Genomic DNA, 21302 nt, shown 5'->3' with positions numbered 1-21302 from the left:
GCCATTAAGGGTTGAAGAAAAGTCAGCAACTCACACCCTTCTAGAATTGTATTTTATGTAGCCTTCTGCTTATATGAGTCATTACTTGCCTACTTCCCTAAAATATCTTTCTATTCACCATTTTGGTTTTTGGATTTTTTACTTGGGTGCAGCAAAATGAACTCCTTTTGGTGTAAAGTTCTGAGTTTTGATGCGCATAAAGTCATGTAACTCATTACCACCCTCAAGGTGTTTCTCCAACCCGCTAAGAATTTTATCACACTGACACTTTAGGGTCAAACTGTCTCCATACCCCTAGCCCTGAGAATTCCCAATTTTTGTCAAAATCCCCAGGGGTTTCTCTTTTCCTGGATCTCACAAAAATGGAATCATGCAGTCTAACATTTTGAACCTGGCTTCTTTCACCAGTGTAATGCATTTATTCATCCACGTCCCTGCACGTAGCAATAATCCATTATTTTTTCTTACTAACTACTATTCTATTTACCCACTGAAGAACATTTGAGTGGTTTTTCTACTTTTTAGTGATTGTAAATAAAGCTTCTGTAAAAATGTATGTATAGGGTTTTGTGTGGCTGTAAGTTGTCATTCCTCTAGGGTAAATACGTGTGGGATTACTGCATCATTTGAAAGTGTATATTTAACTTTGTAAGAAAATGCCAAAGTGTTTTCCAGAATGGTGCTACCATTTTGTGTTCCCACCAGCAATGCATGATGTTTGTTTCTGATCTATACATTTCCTGTGAGGTCATATCCTCACTAACCCTGGGCAGCCTGTGTGTGTGTGTGTGTGTGTGTGTGTGATTCTCACACACATGCAGTGGTAACCCCTGGTGCTTTGAATTTGCACTTCCTTAATGAGCAATAGTATTTAATGTCTTTTAATGAGTTTATTTTCCATCTGTCCATCTTCTTCAGCGAAGTCTCTAAACGATCTGCTAATTTTTTATTAGATTTTTGATTTCTCATACTTGGGTGTTGAGAGTTCTTTATATACTATGTATATAAGTCCTTTGCCATATGAGTGTTTTTCCTATATTTTCTCCCGTACAATCTTCTCTTTATATTTTCTTAACAGCGTCTTTTGCAAAGGTTTTGAATTTTGGTGGAACCAATTTCTTGATTTTTTTTTCTCTCATGGATGGTGTGTTTGGTGTTTGCTGGAAAAACTGACACTCTCACATCTAGGACCACCTCTTTCTCATCCTTTGGTTAGAAGTCCAGGTTAGCCCGTGTGCGCTGTGACACCCTTCATTTCAGGGACACAGCATTCTTCATGCCACGGAGACACATTTTCATAGTTTCAAGCTCGATCCAATGAGGACACTTCCACCATGATTTTATAAAATAATCTTTCATTCACAGTCTTCTCAAAATCTTCTTCTTCTTCTTCTTTATTATGCCAATTCATGTAACAAAGGGGACACAGGAGAGAAGGCTGGTGTTGTGTACCCCAGGAGCCTGACCCATCCTAACTCACAAACTGGACCACAGAGCATCTGGTGCCGTGCCTCCAAAATTCTGAATGACACCCATCGCATGTGAATAACAGGAGAAATGGTGATTTTCACCTCCTGCTCTCAGAGGGGAAAGAGGTTTCCACATTTTATGTGTTACCGAGAAAGAAACAAACCCATGCAAGTTATGGCTCTTTATAGCCAGTATTTCTTAGATTTATGTCAGCTAACGAAGGAGGGGCAATCTGGGTACGTTTTGTCATTTTTCTGCATGTAATGCTAATTTTATTTTATGTCGGCTTTATTTTTATATCAGTTTTATTGCCTTACGCTGTATAGGATATTGCTAGCGAAAAATAAATTAATGTTTAACACCAATATATTAAAAAGTAAATAAAAGTGGCTCAACGTCCATAAAATTCCTTAAAACTTAGAACACATGTGTGAAATATGAGTGAGGAATATGCTGTTGATTTATAGACACGGCTTGGGAAAGTGACAACGTTTTGAATATTTTCATTGGGTCGCTGCAGCTGCATTTCTGAAGTGTGCAGACGGCCCAGCTTCATTTTTAATATCGCAAGCGACTGATGTTCCACTGCACGAGTCCAACTTACTTTTCCATGAAAACCTTCCAGCTCTTTCCCCATGTGGGTTGTTCAGTCTTCCCTAATTGCCGCTTTTGAACATGTCTCTCAATGGGAGGTAGGCCATTTTTTGTCTAGGAAATTCTTTCCTTTGGAGTTGAGCGTACAGCTTCTGGAAGGGTGCCTGCGGAACGGTGAGGGGAGAGGTGGATACCACTCAATTTGCCCAAATAGCCCAAGTCAGCGCAGGGGGTCCGAAGTGGGCAGAGGTCACGGGAAGCCGCCCTCACTCCTGCACCCCTCCTGTACGTTGTTTTCCCTTCCAGGAGAGCCGATCGCCTGTTCCATTGTCATTCACGTGTGTAAGTCAGCAGGGACTCATTCCACTTCTGCGTTCATAGAGCACAGTACACACTTTTCCCATCCCAGAGTCTTCGTTACCCTCAGGGACTCAGCACTCACTCTCCCCATGCGGCACCGCACTTTCTTAGGTTCTTGGTGAGGGCCTAGGTCTCCGTTGTCACCCTCACCTCCGCAGAAGCTGCAAGGTTCCACGGGGCCCCCGCCGTCAGATCAGTTCTTTGGAGGCAACTCCTAGGAAGCTGAATGTGACCGGAGGTCAGTCAGGTGGCTACTGTCTCTGGACATTGAATCTTGAGCAGGAGGACCCGGGATGAGGAGTGGTTGATGTTCCTTTATTGTGGTTGCAGTGCCCTAACCAGCCTTCTGTTGCTCTGATTTTCTTCTTGTGGTTTCTATTTCCCAGAAGTCCTGAACTTTCTTGATTCCAGAACAAACAGTTCTGTGAGCTCCTGATGTTCTACAAATACATTGTCCCTCTCTCTCTATCTCTTTCTTTTTTTAAGTAATAAGCCCATTTCTATTGCTTTCAACCAAAGTAGTCCAATGTATAAACCGTTTACAGTTTACATTAACTGTCAGTGGGTCTTGGGTTATTAGGGGCAATGCTTCCCAACTTTTTCAGGCCATGGCACGCGTAGGATGGCACTGGTCTCACTGATTCACGGGAGTTGGTGGATAAGCTGTTGGTGGCCAGAGGACACCGTTGGGGGAGCCCTGACTGCTCCTTGCCCCACTTGGTCACCTTGCGGGGCAAGAAGCCAGTGACCCGGCCCACCTGTAAACAGTTCCACGTACACACTGCATATAATTAAAGATTTCTGATTTAAGATGAGGCTATTTAGTGTTTCATCCACACGTGAATTGTCTCCAAGATAAACAGTACGCTCTTCGAGGATGAAGACTGTGAGTTGTGACACGTTTGCACTGGTCACTATTCCTGATAAAGTCATTGCTGAATGGGGAGATGGTTCCGAAAGGAATGAGGCTGCGTTGTCAGCTAATGAGGGAATGGATAAAAAGGCATAAACATTTCATTATTGAAGACTTTTTGAGGTAAATAAAAACAATTAAACCAAATCTGATTCCTTGGAAGCATGATGTTTATTGATTCATTTACTCAGCACATACTGAGTGCTTCCCACATTTTAGATATTGTTTTAACACGAGAGACACAGAAAAGATATGCCTCTGTTTCGGCTTTCCAGGAACCCGTGGGAATTCATTTGTACAACCGAATTCTCAGTATACAGACTTATAGGAAGGGCTAGAATTGAACCAGTGGTCACAGCAAAACCACACTGGTCCTGACAGCCAGCACGGCCTATCACCCATGTTGGAAAAATACTATAATATTCCCCCCAATTGCAAGTTCTGTACCAGAGGAGAGTGCAGGGCCCCGGGCACGTAGAGGTTAGACAAAACGAGTGCCTGCTGATAGCAGTGATGGAGGTGAAGACAGAAGGCCTTCCAAGGTCAGGGAGAAGGACAACATGGCACCTGGGATGGGAAGTGGATTGTTCCCCAAAGACATGAGGGGCAGACCTATGAAAACATTGGTGTTTCATATTTCCAAAAGCTAATTCCAAATCTTAAGCTACTTTAATTTTTTATGCTTTAAGTTTTTAAAAATATCAAACATCACAGTTGAGAATGCCTCAAACAATTATTTATAAAAGGGAAATATTGTCATTTTGGTTAGAACTCAATGTTAAAACTACAGCTATAAATCTTCTTGAAGAAAATGTGGGAGAAAACCTTTAATCCCATGGGTTAAAAAACATTTCTTAGATGTAACACACACAAAAATAGCCTCTATCAAAATTAGAACTCCCTTTGAGAGAAAATATCAAGGGGATGGAATATTATTTGTGCATATAATAAATATTTGTGAATATTTGTGAATCATGTCTGATAAGAACTTGTATCAGAATATATTGAAGACTCAAATCCCATCAGTTCAAAAACAAAAGAACCAATAAAAAATGGGTGAGTATTTGAGCAGACACTTCATCGAGGAAGATATATGGGTTTCCAATGCTATTCAGCATCGTTAGTCACGGAGGCGAGGTACTTGTCACGTGGTTACAATCAAATAGACTGACCACGCCAAGTGTTGACAGGGATGTGGAGGAACAGGAATGCTCACACGTGCTGGTGAAGATGTAAAATAATACTTTGGAAAAGTGCTATGGAAAACACCTCGGAAAACAGTTTGGAAGTTTCTTAAAATCCAAAACATACAGCCTTATATCCCATTGTAGACATTTAACCAAGAGAAATGAAGATGTATGTCTGCACAGAGACTTGCCTATAACCACTCATAGCAACTTTGTAATAGCCAAGTACTGGGAACAACCCTAATGTCCACAGGTAGCCAAGTGGGTAAATGTTATTATACAAGAACGCTCATCAGAGATACAGGGAACAAACCACCGATACAAGTCACAACGCGGATGAATCTTTTTTTAAAGTTTATTTATTTTGAGAGAGAGAGAGAGAGAGAAAGTGGGAGGGGCAGAGAGAGGGAGAGAGAATCCAAAGCAGACTCCATGCGGTCAGCCAGAGCTCCATGTGGGGCTCAAATCCTCGAACCTTGAGATCATGACCTGAGACGAAATCAAGAGTCGGATGCTTCACCAACTGAGCCCCTAGGTGTCCTTTATTTTGGCTTTTATTTGCACTGCACACCTTCTAATCATCAAGGGAGGTATAGTTCAGGTAATTTCCCCACATTTTGCCATAAGATATGGTCTTCTCTGAGCATCTCATGAGAGCGATCCCCCAAGCACACTTACGTGATCACGGGACATGTAGCTAAAGGCTGGGTACCTGTGATGGATGGGGTTAGTGGAGTGAAGGGAAGGTGTATCATCAGCAGAGCCCATTTCTATTTCTATACAGATGGTCCCTTATTCAAGAGTTATGATTGGAGAACATTTTCCATTCATTCGACAGATTCTTAGAGAGTGCAGACTTTCTATCAGATATGTCCAAGGGCCTGGGGTGGGAATCCAGGCACAAGGAAGACAGACACATTTTCTGCTCTTCTGAATTATTATGAACAATTTCAGGTGGTGAAACATGCTCTGAGAGAAAAATAAGTCGGTAACGGAATGGGCCCAGAAAATGTAATCAGGAATAATGAGGGAGGTTGGCACGAACACTTATAAAATCTCCTTAATTGATGGAAATCTGGAGCCAGAGTCACAACGTGCTGGGGCGGAGGGGCCGTGGTGATCAGGGTGTCAGGGAGGGCCCTGCTGGGTGATGGAGTGAACTGGACCCGTCAGATGGGCCCTCAGGGTGGCAGGAGGAACAGACTTTCTGCCACGAGGGGGTAATCTCTTCGCTCGGGGAGCCCGGCTCAGGATGGCAACAGACAAGGGACGGTGGACTGGTCTGGAGACAATTTGCTAAATTAATTTGAAAAACGTATTTTATGGTTTTCCTTAGACTAATATCCGAGTTTTACCCAATCTCACCATGCAGCCAGTACGATGACAGCGGGACTTTATAATCACACGTGACTCTTAGAGATAATCCCTCAAAACCCCTGTTTTCATCTGTATCGTGTTGGCACATGTCTGAGACTTACATGAAATGTGAGTGCAGGCCCCAGAGCAAATGTGCGGGCGTGCTGCTTGCCTCCTTCCCGCAGGAAAGCTCTAGCACCGCCGCTCCAGGCACATGAGAGTCCTTTCCCACCCTCTGACCTTTCTCAGAACCCCAGGCTCCCTCTCAGACCTGGCTTCCAGGGCCTGGGACCGGATCGGGTGTGGTGTCTCCATCACATATTTTCATGTTTCCCGCATGGCTGCCTGTGTCCCCTGTTGGACTTTTTAGCTCATTGAAAGCAGTGGCTTCATCCACTCGGGCACAGTTACATCCCTAATGCCTACAGCGCGGTCGGCATTTGATAAATATGGGCCTCACACATGAGCCAAGCGGTCATTGCCAAGTACAGTCAAAGGAAATGATGCTATGAAGTCTGTAGCTCACGGCGAGGGCTGGGCAGGGAGTGGGCGCTGGGGGTGACGGCAGGACTGTAGAGAGCGGGCCGGCTGGAATATTACAGTACGGTCTTCACCTGCATCCGTGGTCACCGTGGGGCCACAGCATGGGGTGCTGGGGGCACCATGGGAGGTCACCACGTTTAAAGGAAAATGTTGCAGGGTTTTCTGCCCTGGGAAACGTGGCAGATGAACCTCTGTGGGGTGACTCCAGACAGACAAGACATTCACCCCCCTCCTCTCTCCACAGTGAGGCCCAGACCTTGGGGAAAAACCCCCACCTGCACCTCAATCCCCTGTCTTCAGACCGTCCGGTCCCACTCGTCCGCTTGTAAATTTTTGGAGAAATACCGTGCTTCCCAGCCTGGAAAGGCAGCGTTAATAGTTCTCATATGTGACTTCAGATTATTTTTATCTTGGGAAAGGAAAACTTTGACCAAGAACTTTTTATTTATTTACTTTAACATCTCTTGAATAGAAACACATTTTCTTTGTTTTACTTTGTCCTTCAGCTAGCATTCTGGAAGACTCGAAAGGAAAGGAGTTTGAAAAAGGCAAAAGGGAGCAGGGCTTTCTGTTTGCCTGTTTTTTTTTTTTTTTTTTTTTTTGAGCTTTTAATACATCAGGAATATTTAAACTCTCAACCCTTCTGGAATATTATGAAAAGTATCATCCCAAGATTTCAAATCTATTATTGTCAATGTCATGGATCCAAGCTTTTCCTATGATGAAGTGCATTTGGATTCTCCAGCAATTTCTGCCTGTGTTGACACACATCAGAGAGGCCAAATGCACTTTGAGTTCTTTTAGAGAAATGGCAGCAGGGAGGACTGGCCACACAGGATTCTCCCATCTACTGAGCGCTTTGTCCTTCATGAGCCGCGTTCTAGCACAGTGTTTCATTAGTTTAGCACAGCGTGTGACTTAGCTGTGATAGTCTTATCCCGAGGAGATGGACTGAGGCTTAGAAATATTCATCAGTGATGTCGTGCACCCAGACCCCAAAGCTATGTTCTCCCACAGTCTCTTCCACCAGGTGGAGAAGGGCGATGGGTCTTGAGAACAGAATGAATCAGAGCGAATCTGATCTGGGGGCAGATGGTTCGCACGAGGAAAGACAGTGAAGGGGGAAGAGATCTTTGAGGCTAGTGAACTGTGGCGTGCACGCTGGGGACAAAACCGTGGGGGACAGAGTCGGAGACTTGCGCGTCCTGCAAATAAATCGGTAGTTTGTGACAATGCCTTAGCCTGAGCTCCTATCAGAAGAAGGCCCACCCCCCATGGGAGGGGGTTGCATGGCCCAACCTCCCCATTCCTGCCAGCGTCGTCCATCTGTAGCACGGAGGAACTCCCCACCCCACGATGGAACCCCCGGGGCTCCCCTACCTCCCGAGAGGCACACGCACAGAGGGTTTCCCCACCTGATGCTACTTTTCCGGTCTCGTCTCTTGCTTCTTTTCCCCTCGCCTGCACTGTGTCCTCATGGAGTTCTGGAACTTAGTGTAAAACCTCTCTCTGTCTCATGACCTGGAAGTACCTGTCCCGTATCCCACGTGGTGACCCTGTCGCTACTTCTGTGCGTCTCCCTGAGTCATCAATATGTCTGTTTCCATTTCATTGCACAGGACAGAAAGCTTTTCTGCCACAGGATTCCTGTGTTTCCAGCCCCAGGGGGTGTGCGGTGGGGCAGATTGGGAGTGGGGCGGATGGAAGGAAATATAATGCTCCATCTCCTGTATTGCTGATAATCAAAATATATTGTTTAACATACATAGGTGGTTTTATTATAGTCATTTTACATGCTTACTGAAGAAAAGGGAAACATGATAATGTGTAAGGAGTAAACTAAACATAACAGAAATTCTACTTTGCAGGAATAAATATAGATATGAGACCGAGGAGAGACTTTCCTATAACAGGAAAGGCGGTTCCGGGCTAAGGGTTTGAGCTGCCTGTGAGCTCGGTGCAGTTCCGAGTAGTAATGTGGCCACTCCTGAATTAAATGCTTTACGAAGGAGACACACCGGCTTTATTCTACCCTGACCTCTTGCTGTGTGCTGGGCACTAAGTCGACAGCTAGAGGTGTAAAAGCAAGAGGGAAGTACCCCTATTTCATGTCTCAAGTGTCGAATTAAATACCCAGCGACTTAAAAATTTTGACAAACTGAAATACATTTCCAGAAAACCAACAATGTAGTGAGGAATCTTGAAGCAGATGGATGTAAAGAGGTTGTATGTCAAGGGCAAGTGGCTAAAGCCTCCCCGTGGTGGGCATCTAAATACCTGTGGCTTGGAGTGCCACAGAGAGGGTGTCATTTCCCCGGGACAACCTGCTCCGACGTGTGGACGGTTAATTCAGCTCAGTGAAGAAAAAACGCCACCTAGCAGGTTACATGTGAGGTCTCGGAACCCCCACCCTGTCAGACTCCAGTAAACTCTGAGCAATGGTCAAGTAAGGGAGGAAATGTGTGCATGGCCATTATTTTTCTAAAACTCATTCAGGAAGCTGATTCTTGCTTGTCTCAAAAATCTGCAGTTGACCGTGGATTTCAATCACAATTTGCAATTATATATTCAGTTTCCAAAGAGAATGCCTGGATGATTTGGGGGAAAGTGCAGTGATCTGAGCATTCTTCAAGCTGTTGTAAGTTATTCTGGAATATACATCTTTGCTTAATATTACACCAAGTCCTCGTTACTGTTCCTTATCTAACATGGCCTGACTTTACCCTTTGGCTGTGTTTGCGTCCTGGCACCACATGGCCTACGTCTCCCCGCTTGGATTCAGGGAAGGGCTGTTCGCATCTTGGCCAATGCTGCAGGCACAAGTTGGGGGCATTCACTACTCCCCAGATTTAATCGTCTTGTTTAAATCATAATCAAGTTTACATTGGACAGATCATCGGGTCATGTCAGGATTCTTAACAGCTCCACTCCTTACAGGAAAAAAAATTCATTTTTGGTGTGGGACACAAATTCAGTCTAGGAAATTACTTTAATGTCGAAAGTATACATATTTCTTATTTGCTATATAAACTTCTCAGAAGATTATGGTTCTGGGAAAATTAAACAGATGCCAAAAAACAGCTGCTCCTGAGGAAGAAGTCCTCATTCCTTTCTGATAACCCATTACAAACAAAAAGTAACTGTACATTCTTCGTAACTACTTTTAGGAGCACAGTTAATATTCGTCTCTTTAAATGGGTTTTTAACAAGTTCTCAAGACTTGGAATTTACAGTAGATTAAGACAAGCTTCCCCTCCAAAGTCACACCTTACGTAGACATAAGAGCTTGTCTCGGGGGCTCAGAAAGTCCAGTAAATGTGTGTTTCCACAGTAACTCCACCAAAAACGCTGGTTTGGAAAGATGTGGAACACTAACATTCCAGGGGCGGCGTGCGGGCATGCTCACATCCTGTGAGTTTTCCCCATTTCTGAGAACGTTTCTTCCCTTTGATTGTTTTCATACCTCATGGAATGTTCCATTTTCCAGGGCGTCATGTGTGTGGAAGGGGGACTTGGGAGCAACTGAAAACGTACAAACCGTGGCGTTGTGGAGGTCATGGCTCCTTTCTTTCCCCACCATAATCAGAGACGGCTGGTATTTTCCTTGATTTTCTCCATGTCGGGCGGGTTGGGTCCTCGTCCGTCATTTTGCTCTGACCCTTGCTCTCCACATGCTCACGTGACACGCGTCCTATCCATCAGTTAAGGGACCGACTGGAAACTCTGTTTTTGTAGTTTCTACGAGCTACGCACCTTTTCACACTGTGCGCGTCAAAATAATTTACATGACTTCATCACAGAGGCAAACTTCAGTGACTAAAATAGGTTTCCTCTTCCTAATTAATCATTTATGTTTTAAGATATGCATCTTAAGGTGTCCCATCTCAAGTAATAAGATTTGACACTAAGTTTGGCACACTTATTAGCGTGCCCTTTGAACAACCAGGAAGACTGAAATTATGCCGATGGTACGTTCTGATAAAATCATCGTTTTCACGTCTACCTTGAGTATAGCTATTGTGTAATTAAGCACACTTGTAAGTTCGTGGCTGTGGCTGGCGCCATGGGATTTCTACCTTCAGCCTCCATCGGAGAACCGACAGCTGTAGGCAGCGTGCCAGTTGTGTAGACACAGCTGTGTCTAAATATGAACAGCATTTATGGATGATCAGTGACCTCAGCCGAACTGAGAAGCTCAGAGACGTCTTGGAAAATGGTAGAAAGCTTGCTTGTGAGGAAGATGGTGACCCTGCTGGGGCCCCGGGCGCCTGGTGAAAGACCCCTCCCACAGGCCCACGTCATTACAGACGGTTGGAAGGTACAGCCACACAGAGAGAAAACGGAGCAGGCTTCGTGTACCCAAGGGCCTAGGATTTGGGGAAATGCGTAATGGGCCCGACAGAGCGCAGGGCTCAGAAGCAACAACATCTGGCCGTTTCGGGTTTGTAGAGTAACGTCTCACTATTCTTGTGGGATGATGTCGGCATGTGACGTCGGCCAGTAACTGAACCACGTGTAATAGCTTTGTACCGGGGCTGCAGCCGGCCAAGAAAGGGCACTCATACATATGCCATGGGCACAAAACGCTCTTGCTGTCTCTGTCCACTGGGAATTCTTGCCGCTTCCCCCAGTAGCTGGTTCTGTTGGTGTGCATACTGTCGACCGCGAAGCCCAGGCCTTCTTCAGGCGAACTCGGTGGAAGAGGAAACGCAGTTCTCGTCTCAGGGTCCGGGGTGTGGAAGCTGCTGGGAAGGATGGCGGACGTCAACGCTCCCCTTTCCTCGTCCCTCAACATCCTTCCTGCAGGCGCAGTGCTTGACCTGGTGGCCTGGCCACACGGTGTGTGTCGCCTGCAGTCTGGGCATTTCATGGCAGGTGTGGAAGTGTGGCCACGCTCAGGGCCGTGGCAGCAGAGCCCCGCCGTCCCGGGAGAGGACAGTGGGAGGTGGGTGCTCACCGCACACACCCATTACCGGTGGCTGCACTTGACAGGCTCCAAAGAACAAGGAAACAAAAACGTGAAGTGAGCCCAGTGACCGGTTTGTAAGTGGGAAGAAAAGGGAACAGAGACACCCCAGAATCTGAGGATGAGGTTGGGGAAGTCAGCTGGTTTTTGAACATGACCCATGAGAGTCAAAGGCAACAGTGATAACACAAGAATGAGGGCCCGAGAGACTCCGAGCTACTCAGTCACACTGCTGCTAGGAGCACATCAGGATGCAAGCTTCCCCTGCCCTGAGGACCTGACTGCATTAGGACGTCCCAGGGCAAAGGCACAGCGAAGGTGTGAAGGGTCCGGTTCCAGCAGAGTCCACGCTGGGCTTGAAAATAGAGAGTAGACTATGGCGCCTCCACGGAAGCCTGGGGCCTGAGAGAGAGAAGAGGCATCAGCAGAAGAGTGCGCTCACATAGACCGAATCTACAAGTTTTTCTGAAAAAGAACCAGGGCACGGTTGTTGGCCCAAATCTGTCCAGAAGCAAGTAAAAGAGAAACACACACACAGAGAGAAAGAGAGAGAGAGAGAGAGAGAGAGAGAGAGACAGAGAGAGAAGTGGGGCTCGTGCTCATCCAACGTGGGGCTTGAACTCACGAACCATGAGATCATGACCTGAGTGGAAGTTGGATGCTTAATGAGCCACCCAGGCGCCCAAGAGAAATCTGCCACGCGTTTAAGAGCTATGCTACAAAAACAAAGCAACAGTGAATCATGTGCCTGGATGTAAGTGTCTGAGACTTTCTCATACATAAGGGAATCCTTGTGGCCCCCAGCCCTTTCTGGTGGGGGAGACGTGGGCAGCAGGGGAATCATTCCCAGGACCGGCATCAGGTGCGGCCACAAAGCACAAGGAAGGTCATAGCTCTGCCGGGGTGGCCCATGGGCCCGGGGACCCCTTCCTGGTGGGTGTGTGCCTTGCAGAGAGGAGGGTCAGGGACTCGAGAAGGAGTGCTTCCTCCTGAGGGCAGGGACCTCACGCACTTGCCAAGCTCCCCCGGCTCTGTGTCTGCCCCGCCATGCAGACACAAGTAGGTTGTAGTCCTGGCCCCAGGTTTAGGGGAGGCCGAGTGAGAAGCTCAGCCAGTGTGCTGTGGGGGGAGTGGCCAGCTGCACTCCGGATGTAGGCTTTGCCTGATGCCTGCTTGGGCTCGGACAGGCTCTGCACTGCAGCCCCTCTGGCACCTGCCCATGGTGCTGTGAGTAGAGCCCTGCCGAGAACCACATGGGTAAGATCTGGCCATGGTCCCTGCAGCCCAGGATGGGAGGTGGGCTTGCTCGTTACATGGCACAACCTTCCCTGTTTCCATGTGGGTGTGCAGAGGTTTTGCAGATTTGGTTTTTCTACTACATGGGTGAAGTTGATCATTAATCCTTGATTTTGTGGTTCCAAACTTTCTAAACATGAGGACTCTCTTCTTCAAATGTCAGGCAAGATATTGGATTACTTGTATATGTAATAATTGTAGTTTCATAGATGAAATGTGCAGCTAGGTTCCATATTCCCCCAGACTCCAGAATGTTCCTAAGCACTCGGGAGAGGATTCGGACCAGGGGGCAGGAGTTGCGGCTGTCCTGTTCTGGAAACCAGAAGTCTGAGGTCAAGGTGTGGGCAGGGTTCCTTTCTTTGAGGAGGAATTTGCTTCCCCAATCCTCTGCAGCTTCTGGGAGCTGGAAGCATCTTTGGTGTTCCTTGGTTTGTAGACACATCGCCCCAGTTTCTGCTCTTGTCCTCACAGGGCACTCTCCCTCTTTATGCATCTGTCTCTATAATTCCCCTTTTTATAAGGACAGAGTCATATTGGATTAGGGCCACCCTAATGGCTTCATGCCTCTTGACTTCCTGTCTAAAGCCCCCATGACCACACCAGGTCACATCCTAAGGCACTCAAAGTTAGGACTTTAACATGAATCTGGGGGGAAGCACAATTCAAGCCATGACATAGAGCAGTTATAACATTTTAGTGTTCTAAGTAATGTTGTAATAAACACAATTTTACATGAATCCTTCACTATCTTTTTTTTTGTATTAGTATTTTCTTCCTGTAGATTCTTGGGAGGAGAAATATTAGGTCAGGCAATGACCGTGTAGAGCATTTACGACATGTGTATCCAAATTGCCTTCCGGAAAAGATCTACTAATTTTCACTTCTAGAAGCATTGCACATTTTAAAATTTAAGTCTTGAACAATTTAATATGTATTATCTGATGGTACTCTGTCGTGCCTCCCTATTTTCATAATGTGTCTCTCTGATTTCTAGAGAGGTAGACATGACATCACATGATTTTGTGGTTGGTGCAGGATCAATATCGATTCTGGTGTTGTATCGTGCAGGAACGCCTTTACAATCCACTAGTTGAAATCTGAAGCTGGAAAATTCCTCTTACCGAAATGGAACACAGTATGTTAAACCCAGTGATGTCATGGATTATCTCATAGGGTGGCTCCAGGTCCCACGGCACCACCGTTCCTGTTAAATACCATGGGATTATTCCTTCACTAAACATTTCTTTGCTTAGGTGGGGTCATTGATGCAACATGTTTTTCGTAAACCAGAACTGGTGTCCTAATAGCAGTGGGCGGGTGGAACACTGCCCAGAGAGCACTGTGTGGACCTCCAACACGGGTGGTGCCTTCCCCAGTCTGTGTGCCACCTGCAGGGGAAAGAGGTGCATTTGCCAGTGGACGCACAGAAGCTGAGACATCATGAGCAGGAGGCCGTCGGCCAGGTGTTATCCTTGATTTAACGTGGGCGACAAAGTAGTGCTGAGGGAAAAGCTTTTTTTATTGACAAATGAAACATGTCCACCTTACTCAGTAACTGAAAGCCTTGAGGTGTCACTTAATTATTTCTTTGTTGGATGAGCAATCATGGAGCTTAGTTTGATAACTATAATTGAAATAACATGAGCAAGAAAAGATGTCGTAGACTCTGGGTCTGTCTTGTCCAGCAGGAGAGCAGACACAGGATTAAAATGTGAGAGAGGCTAATGTCCGGGAGGAGTCAAGAGCCCCGATTATGGGTCCTTGTTCCATTTTTATTAGGATGAGGAGGTTTATAAGAGTGATGGACGTGCCCAACGAGACAATGAAACCGTGAACATTAACTCATGGGTGGGAGGGAAAGGCAGTTCTGAGGATGCCTGTGTTAGGGGTGTGGGTCAATGCAAAGCAAGGTCCTGGTGCCGGGCAGATGGTTGTTTATGGCAGGCATGAGGCGCCATGTCTGTTCATCTTAGCTAGTTTGGGGACAAGACAGAGCCTGCTACTTCAGGGTCAACAAGGCACCTTTCTTTTGCTAATTAGCTCCACTCTGGGCAACTTCCCCCTCAGTGGTCTATAGCCCCGGGTTGCCTGTTTACCTAATTTGGTTCTTCTTTCCTGTGCATACAGCTTTATGCTATGGTACTAAATTGGGGCGCATTTCCACCCTAAATACCTACCTAACCTTGGATGCTTTCATCCTGAGGCTTCCTATCCCTGAGCCTTGTTAACCCATGGGTGAAAACTCAGGGAGTTCCTAAGCTTGTTCCCCACAAAAAGAGCCTTGTGCTCTCATCTGCTGTAGTTGGTTTCATAATAAGTTATTAGCTGATTCCATATTTGAGAAAATTTGTCATAGAATTGCAGAATTGTGACGTGCTCCGAAATGAAGATTCACATAGCAAAGTTCGGTATAATACAGCCTATAAACTGCCAGTCCAAGCTAGGCAAGAGGATTTTGAGAGACGTGTTTACGTGTTTAAAGTGCTGTCATATACAAGAAGTAATAGCTATGTTCATGGTGTGGAAGTCTGAAAGAGGTGATATTGTTCTCTGTGGCTCTAGAAATTTAGGTCAGTGGTTATAAAATTGATTGGATTGAGAATCTCACCTCATTAGAGGGTAAGTTTGACTTTGTCCTCATTAATAGCTACCAAATGGGCTCTGTTGGGTTCCTATATGCTGCTTTCATAGTAAGAAAATTCTGGTCACCGTCAATGGTTGTAGAATGCATATATATGGATATATACTCATATATGGACGCATGCATACACAGCTATCCCCTGCTTCTCAAATTTCATGAACTGCTACTTTGCTTTTAGGAATGACCTACATTAGTACCTGTTTTCAATCACTGAGGGAAATCTGAGGAGGACTTTTACTTTTACGAAAAAGGTGAAAGAAGGAAAAGAATGTTCAGTGTCGGTCCGCAGCGAGCAGGCACTGGGAACCCCCCCCCCCCTTTCCCTGGAACCACGTCAGCATCGCCACCTCCAGCCCCCAGAGCCCAGGACCGTGTCTGTGCACATCGGGGCTTCTTCTCCACGTGTGTTGTGCGTCTGTTAGCAAGATGTGTCCTGAGGTATCAGAAAGGCCTACGACGGGTTGCTTTGGGTCTGGGAACACTCAAGAACTTTCCACATAAATTAGAGGTACTTGCTGCTTTGCTTACAGCATTCTGGTTTTTGAAAGCTTGCATCGGAAGGCTCTATTTCGGATAGCAGGGAAAGCGGTGCGTTCGTATACACACATGAATGTGTGTACGTGTACGTAAAAACGTCTGTATCTATCTACTTACTGTTTTGAAATAATTTTAGACTTACAGAAGAGTTGCAAAGGCAGTAGAGACACTTGCCCGCACCCTCCCCTGCCTCCTGGATGCCAACTCTCACACAACCGTGACAGCCACGAAGTTAACATTGTGGCTGTTGACGAAAAGCACAAACTATTCTTATCTCTTTGGTTTCCCCCTCGGTCTCTCTCCCATCCCGGGTCTGCACGGAAAGCACGTGGCGTGTGGCTGTCAGGTCACGTAGCCTTCTCTGCGTCCTAGGACCTTAACGTTTGTCAGGAGTCCTGCTCGGTCTCTGTGGAGTGTTCTGTGAACGGTAGTTAGGACGGATGGGCTGACTGTGGGGCTGGCATCGCTCCTGTCCATACAGATTTCCTGCCTCTGCCCTACCAGCAACTACGAGGAGTGTCTATGTGTGCAACTCTGTCCACGCGCCCTGGCGGTTCCGGAAGCTTCTGTCAGGTGCGTCCATACTCAGCGTTGTTACGTCTTCTTAGAACACCGACCCTTTTATCATTAGGCGCTCGTATCATTCCCCTTGGTCTGAAGTCTACGTGGACTTTGAGGTGGCTACTCCCAGTCTCTTTTGGTTGGATTTGGCATGGTGTCTCTTTTCCCAGCCTTTTACCTATCTGCGTGTTTATGCATAGAGTTTCTTATGAGAAGCATATATTGGTTTTTTTTCTGTTGTATCCACTCTGAGAGTCTTAGTCTTTTAACCGATGTGTTGAGAACATTCACGTTCGAGATTATCACTGATGTGATGGAATTAAAATCTCCCATCTTGCTACTTGTTCTCTGTTCTCTGTTTCTTTTTTTCCTGCTCTTTCTGCTTTCCTTTGAGTACGCTGAGCACTTTTTAATGACTCTGGTTAATTTCCTTTATTATCTTATTATTTACACATATTTAAAAACTTTTAGTGGTTGTCCAAGTGTTTACTGTACATTTTAATTAATCTCAGTCTGAAGTGCCCACACAGACGTTCAGGGCGTCGCTCCCCTGATTCATCCCAGTCTTGGGGTCTCAAGCTCCTTTGTCCGTCGCTGCCTCGGGGCTGCTGTGGGGTTCACCCGTCCCACCTGCCCAGACCAGACACGTGATGGACAAATCCTTCTTCTGTGCCAGGCAGTGTCTCGTGCTGTGCTCCTCTCTGCTGGAACCAGGAACCTCCCTGGCCGAGTGCAGATGATGTAGACGCTGGCCAGAGAATAAGCTGTCAGTCTTCAGCCGTGCTGGAGCCCTCACGGTGCCCCCTCCCACACACAGCCACCGCCCCAGCCTCTGGAGGCGGAGGGGTGCGGTGTTCTTCCCTGGCAGGGTGGAGCAGGCAGTGGGCTCGATGCGGGCAGCTTCTGTCCCTGCCAGTCCCGGTCTCACACGGCAGGAGGGAGCAGGTATGCTTGCTGAGCACCCGTGGTGGGGGCACGGGAGGGCTGGTGCTCTGGGCTCTACAGCAGTTGGTCCTGGGAGACCCTGGCAGCCCACACTTGGGGCATCTTAGGTCCTGTGTGTCCTGGGCCCTTCCAAAGTCCAGAGGACAGGGGGCTCCCTGGGCCCTCCCCAGCTCCAGACAAAGTGGACAGAGTCGTTCCCACGGCTCGTGAGGGGCACAGACACAGGACCACCCTGGGGCCGTCCCCTCCCACTGGATCGGGTCCGAGGAAGGGTTTGGGGACTTGGCGTTTGCATCAGATGCTTCTGCGCTTCTTGTCAACCCTGTTCTGCACTTAAGTAGCAGGAGATTGGAGGGACTTCAGTGTTCCTATGTTATGAATTTCAACTCCTGTGATTCTGTCGGCCTTTTTCATTCATGAAAAACAGACACAACTAAACACTGACATCCTGTTTTGTGAGGCACAAGGTGTGAAAAGCCTCAACACTAGCGATACTGAGTTAGTGATGAATTCATTCTGGGAGAGGAGCACAGGTCAGCAGGACAGGGCAAGCCAGCGGCCGGATGGCTTTTCTCTTGGCCTTAACGTCTGCTTTTCTTTGCTGATACTTCCAAAAGCCTCTTGTAGTAGGCTAGCAAGGCAGATGCACATCATGTCTGAGCCGCTTTTCTATGATAGCCTTTAGGAACTATTAAAAGCGATGTGCTTTGTGTCACATTGTTTAAATTCCACACGCAGTAAGTAAGTTGATGGGTTTTTATCTGTTAAAGAAATGGAGTTATATATACTTTTGGTTTCAAATAATGTGAAAAATACTTTTTATGTATCTCAAGTTACCGTACACACAGAGAAAAACACAAGAATGTAAAAGATGCATACTTTTACGAGGTTTTTTTGTTGATTTTTGGTTGAATACATGTCTCAGCAAACCCAGAGATCTGTAAATATTAACATTTATTTGTATTATTGTCTGATCTTATATAAATATTAGTATTTATTTGTCTTATAGTCTGATCTTATATAATGCAACACACTGTGCCTTAAACTGTTTCCAAAGAATCCAGTTAAAATGTATTTGCACGTTCATCAAGGTGCTCAAATTTACCCACAGATTTTGGACGGGTGGCAGGAAAGCGAGGAGGAAAGGGAATATTCGTTATAGGAATTATTTTTAACTTGTGTTTAGTTATAAATGAAAAACAGAGTGATTTCTAAAACTAGATGAATTTAATGTGTTTCTTCTTTTAAGTTAAAACATACCCAGCTAAAGATTAATTATAATAATGCATATTAAAACTATCTTCTTCCAGGCACCTGGGTGGTTCAGACGGTTGAGCGTCCAACTCTTGAGTCTGGCTCAAGTCATGATCCCAGGGTCACGGGATCGAGCCCCGCATCGGGCTCCGTGCTGGTCATGGAGCCTGCTTGGGATTCTCTCTCTCTCTCTCTCTCTCTCTCTCTCTCTCTCTCTCTCCCTCTCTCCCTGCCCCCCCCCCCCACTGCTCACACATGCTCAGTCTCTTTCTCTCTCTCTCTCTCTCTCTCAAACAACAACAACAACAACAACAACAAAAAACCTATTTTCTTCTTCCAAAGCCTCAGTGAAGCGACGGCACAGAAAGCCTGTCCTTCTGGAGAACAGCACCCCTGATGTGGGTGCTGGCCGGGCGAAGTCGGTCAGGCAGGTGAGGTAGGGCCCAGCTGTCCGGGCCGCAGCGGCGGCTGGATGTAGCTGGGCCCCTGTCTCTGCCCTGAGACCCCGCGGTGAGGCCGCAGCCCCAGCATGCAGCTCCGAGGACACGGTGTTGTGTGCACCTGCTTCCACCTCCTTCCGGCCTCAGCCCCACAGACCTGCACGCGGCCCTCCGTGCAGCGCGGGGACCTCGCGGCCTTCGGGCACCCGGGCGGACATGTGCCAGCCTCTCCGCGCCTTCTCTCCAGATGACATCCGTGCAGCTTCAATCAGTAATTCGTGCCGCTTCCTCGATGGGAGATGATCACGCGTGGTTGTGCACCTGCCGCCCTGCAGTCCCACTTTTATGACTCGTGTGTGTTTCTCCAGGTCGCCGCTCTGGCAGGGGCTCCCACGCCCGAGGGAAGGGGCCCGAGGCGCCGGAGACGGAACGCCCGCTTTCAGCGGAACCCCGGCAGGACACAGTTCTCCGCACACGTGTGCTGGAACTCACTTTTCACCGCCATCGTCTCGGAGTGCAGAGGGCTCGGATGCCCCAGGGAGCGCGGACCCGGTGTGCGCCGACGCCCCCCTGCAAGGCCCACGGTGGTCTCGGAGTCTGCAGGGAGCATGCGTGGACGGAAGCGCAGGCGGGGGAGGGCGGGCTCGGCCGGGACGAGCAGGGCGCCGGGTGGGGAGCGCCCCTGGCCCGCAGCCCGTCCTCCGCCTCGCGGGCGGACGGCCGCCAGTCTCTGCCTCCGGCCTCACAGCCACGCTGCCCAGCAGGGAGGGCTGCGTCCACGTACCAGGAGGGACGGCTTTCAGCTCCAAACCACAGAAGCCCGCCGAGCGTCAGCCGGACGCGAAGATTTGTCCTGGCAACAGGGAATCCAGAAGTCAGGAGCCGGGGTGAAACCCCAGCCGTGGCTCCTTCCGGCTTCCCGCCCCTCTGCCCGGTGCCCCGCTTCGTCCTCACAGCTGACCGTCCAGGGCGGCGAGAGGGGAGAGTGAGGGCGACGGCCAGCGTGGTCGAGTTCATCCCTGGGAAGCCACAGCCGTCTAGCAAGTCGTGTCGGAACGCCACCAAAATCACAGCCCTAGCTGTAAGAGAAGCTGGCAGACTTGGTTCATGGAACTTGACCTTTTAAACCTGGGCACCGGGGGGCACCTGGGTGGCTTAGTCTGTTGAGCGGCCGACTTCGGCTCAGATCGTGATCTCGCGGTCCGTGAGTTCGAGCCCCGCGTCGGGCTCTGTGCTGACCGCTCAGAGCCTGGAGCCTGTTTCAGATTCTGTGTCTCCCTCTCTCTGACCCTCCCCTCTTCATGCTCTGTCTCTCTCTGTCTCAAAAAAATAAATAAACGTTAAAAAAAAAATTAAAAAAAAAAAACAAAACCTGGGCACCGGGATGAGCCTCAGAGAAACAGGCCTGATCGGGAAAGAGTAAGATTGCGTGTTCTTGTTCTGAGCCCCCCAGGGTCTGCGCGGATTGTCCCCATGGCGGCCGCAGGCCAGCCCCCCTCTGGGACTTCTGGCTCCTCTGCTGGTCCAGGGCCCCCGCTCACGAGGCGTCCGGCACCAGGGACACTGCTGATTCTAAAAGTCCCCTTCCTTGGACCCGCCTTCCTGACTTTCTTGACATTCTTTGGTTTCACGTTTACAGCCCCCACAGAAGCCTTGTGTTTCCCTCCCTCCCTGTGATGTCGGGGTTTCTCCAGGTTCTGGCATGTCCGAGGTTGATCGTTGACCTACAGACGGTTCTCTTCCCGACCCAGACCTCCACGCTCAGTCCAGAACCACACGTGCAGCTGGATGTCTGATTCTTCACTTAGAAGTCACGACACAAAGGACATCACGTCTTCCACCCCAGGACCAAACCAACTTTTCTAACTGTTAGTATTTCCTTCAAATGGCTGTCGGCCCATCCGTTAGGCAATGCAAGCCAGGGACAGAGGGGCCGCCTGTCCACCTCCCGACTCCAGGGGGCCTCCTGTCACCCCCGTGAGGATCCACGGAACCACCACGGTGGCCTGCAAGGCATGGGAGTCCGCACGCCCCTCCACAGCCACACACCCGTCTCCCTGCCGACCCGGGCAGTGTCTGCTGCCCCTGTGTGTGCCCTGAGCTGGGCTTCTGTTGCCCGGCTCTCGCTTGCTGCTGTGGAGCCGGTCGCTATCCGGCTTCTGGGACACCGGGGCCGGAGGGTGCAGATGTGCAGGCGCATTGTGGCTCGGACATAAATTTATTTTATTTTAAACGTTCT

Source organism: Neofelis nebulosa, chromosome 6 (genome assembly GCF_028018385.1).
Source record: "Neofelis nebulosa isolate mNeoNeb1 chromosome 6, mNeoNeb1.pri, whole genome shotgun sequence".
Taxonomy (NCBI): Eukaryota; Metazoa; Chordata; class Mammalia; order Carnivora; family Felidae; genus Neofelis; species Neofelis nebulosa.
The sequence above is the reverse complement of the archived record's forward strand: the minus strand, read 5'-3'. Positions refer to the sequence as shown.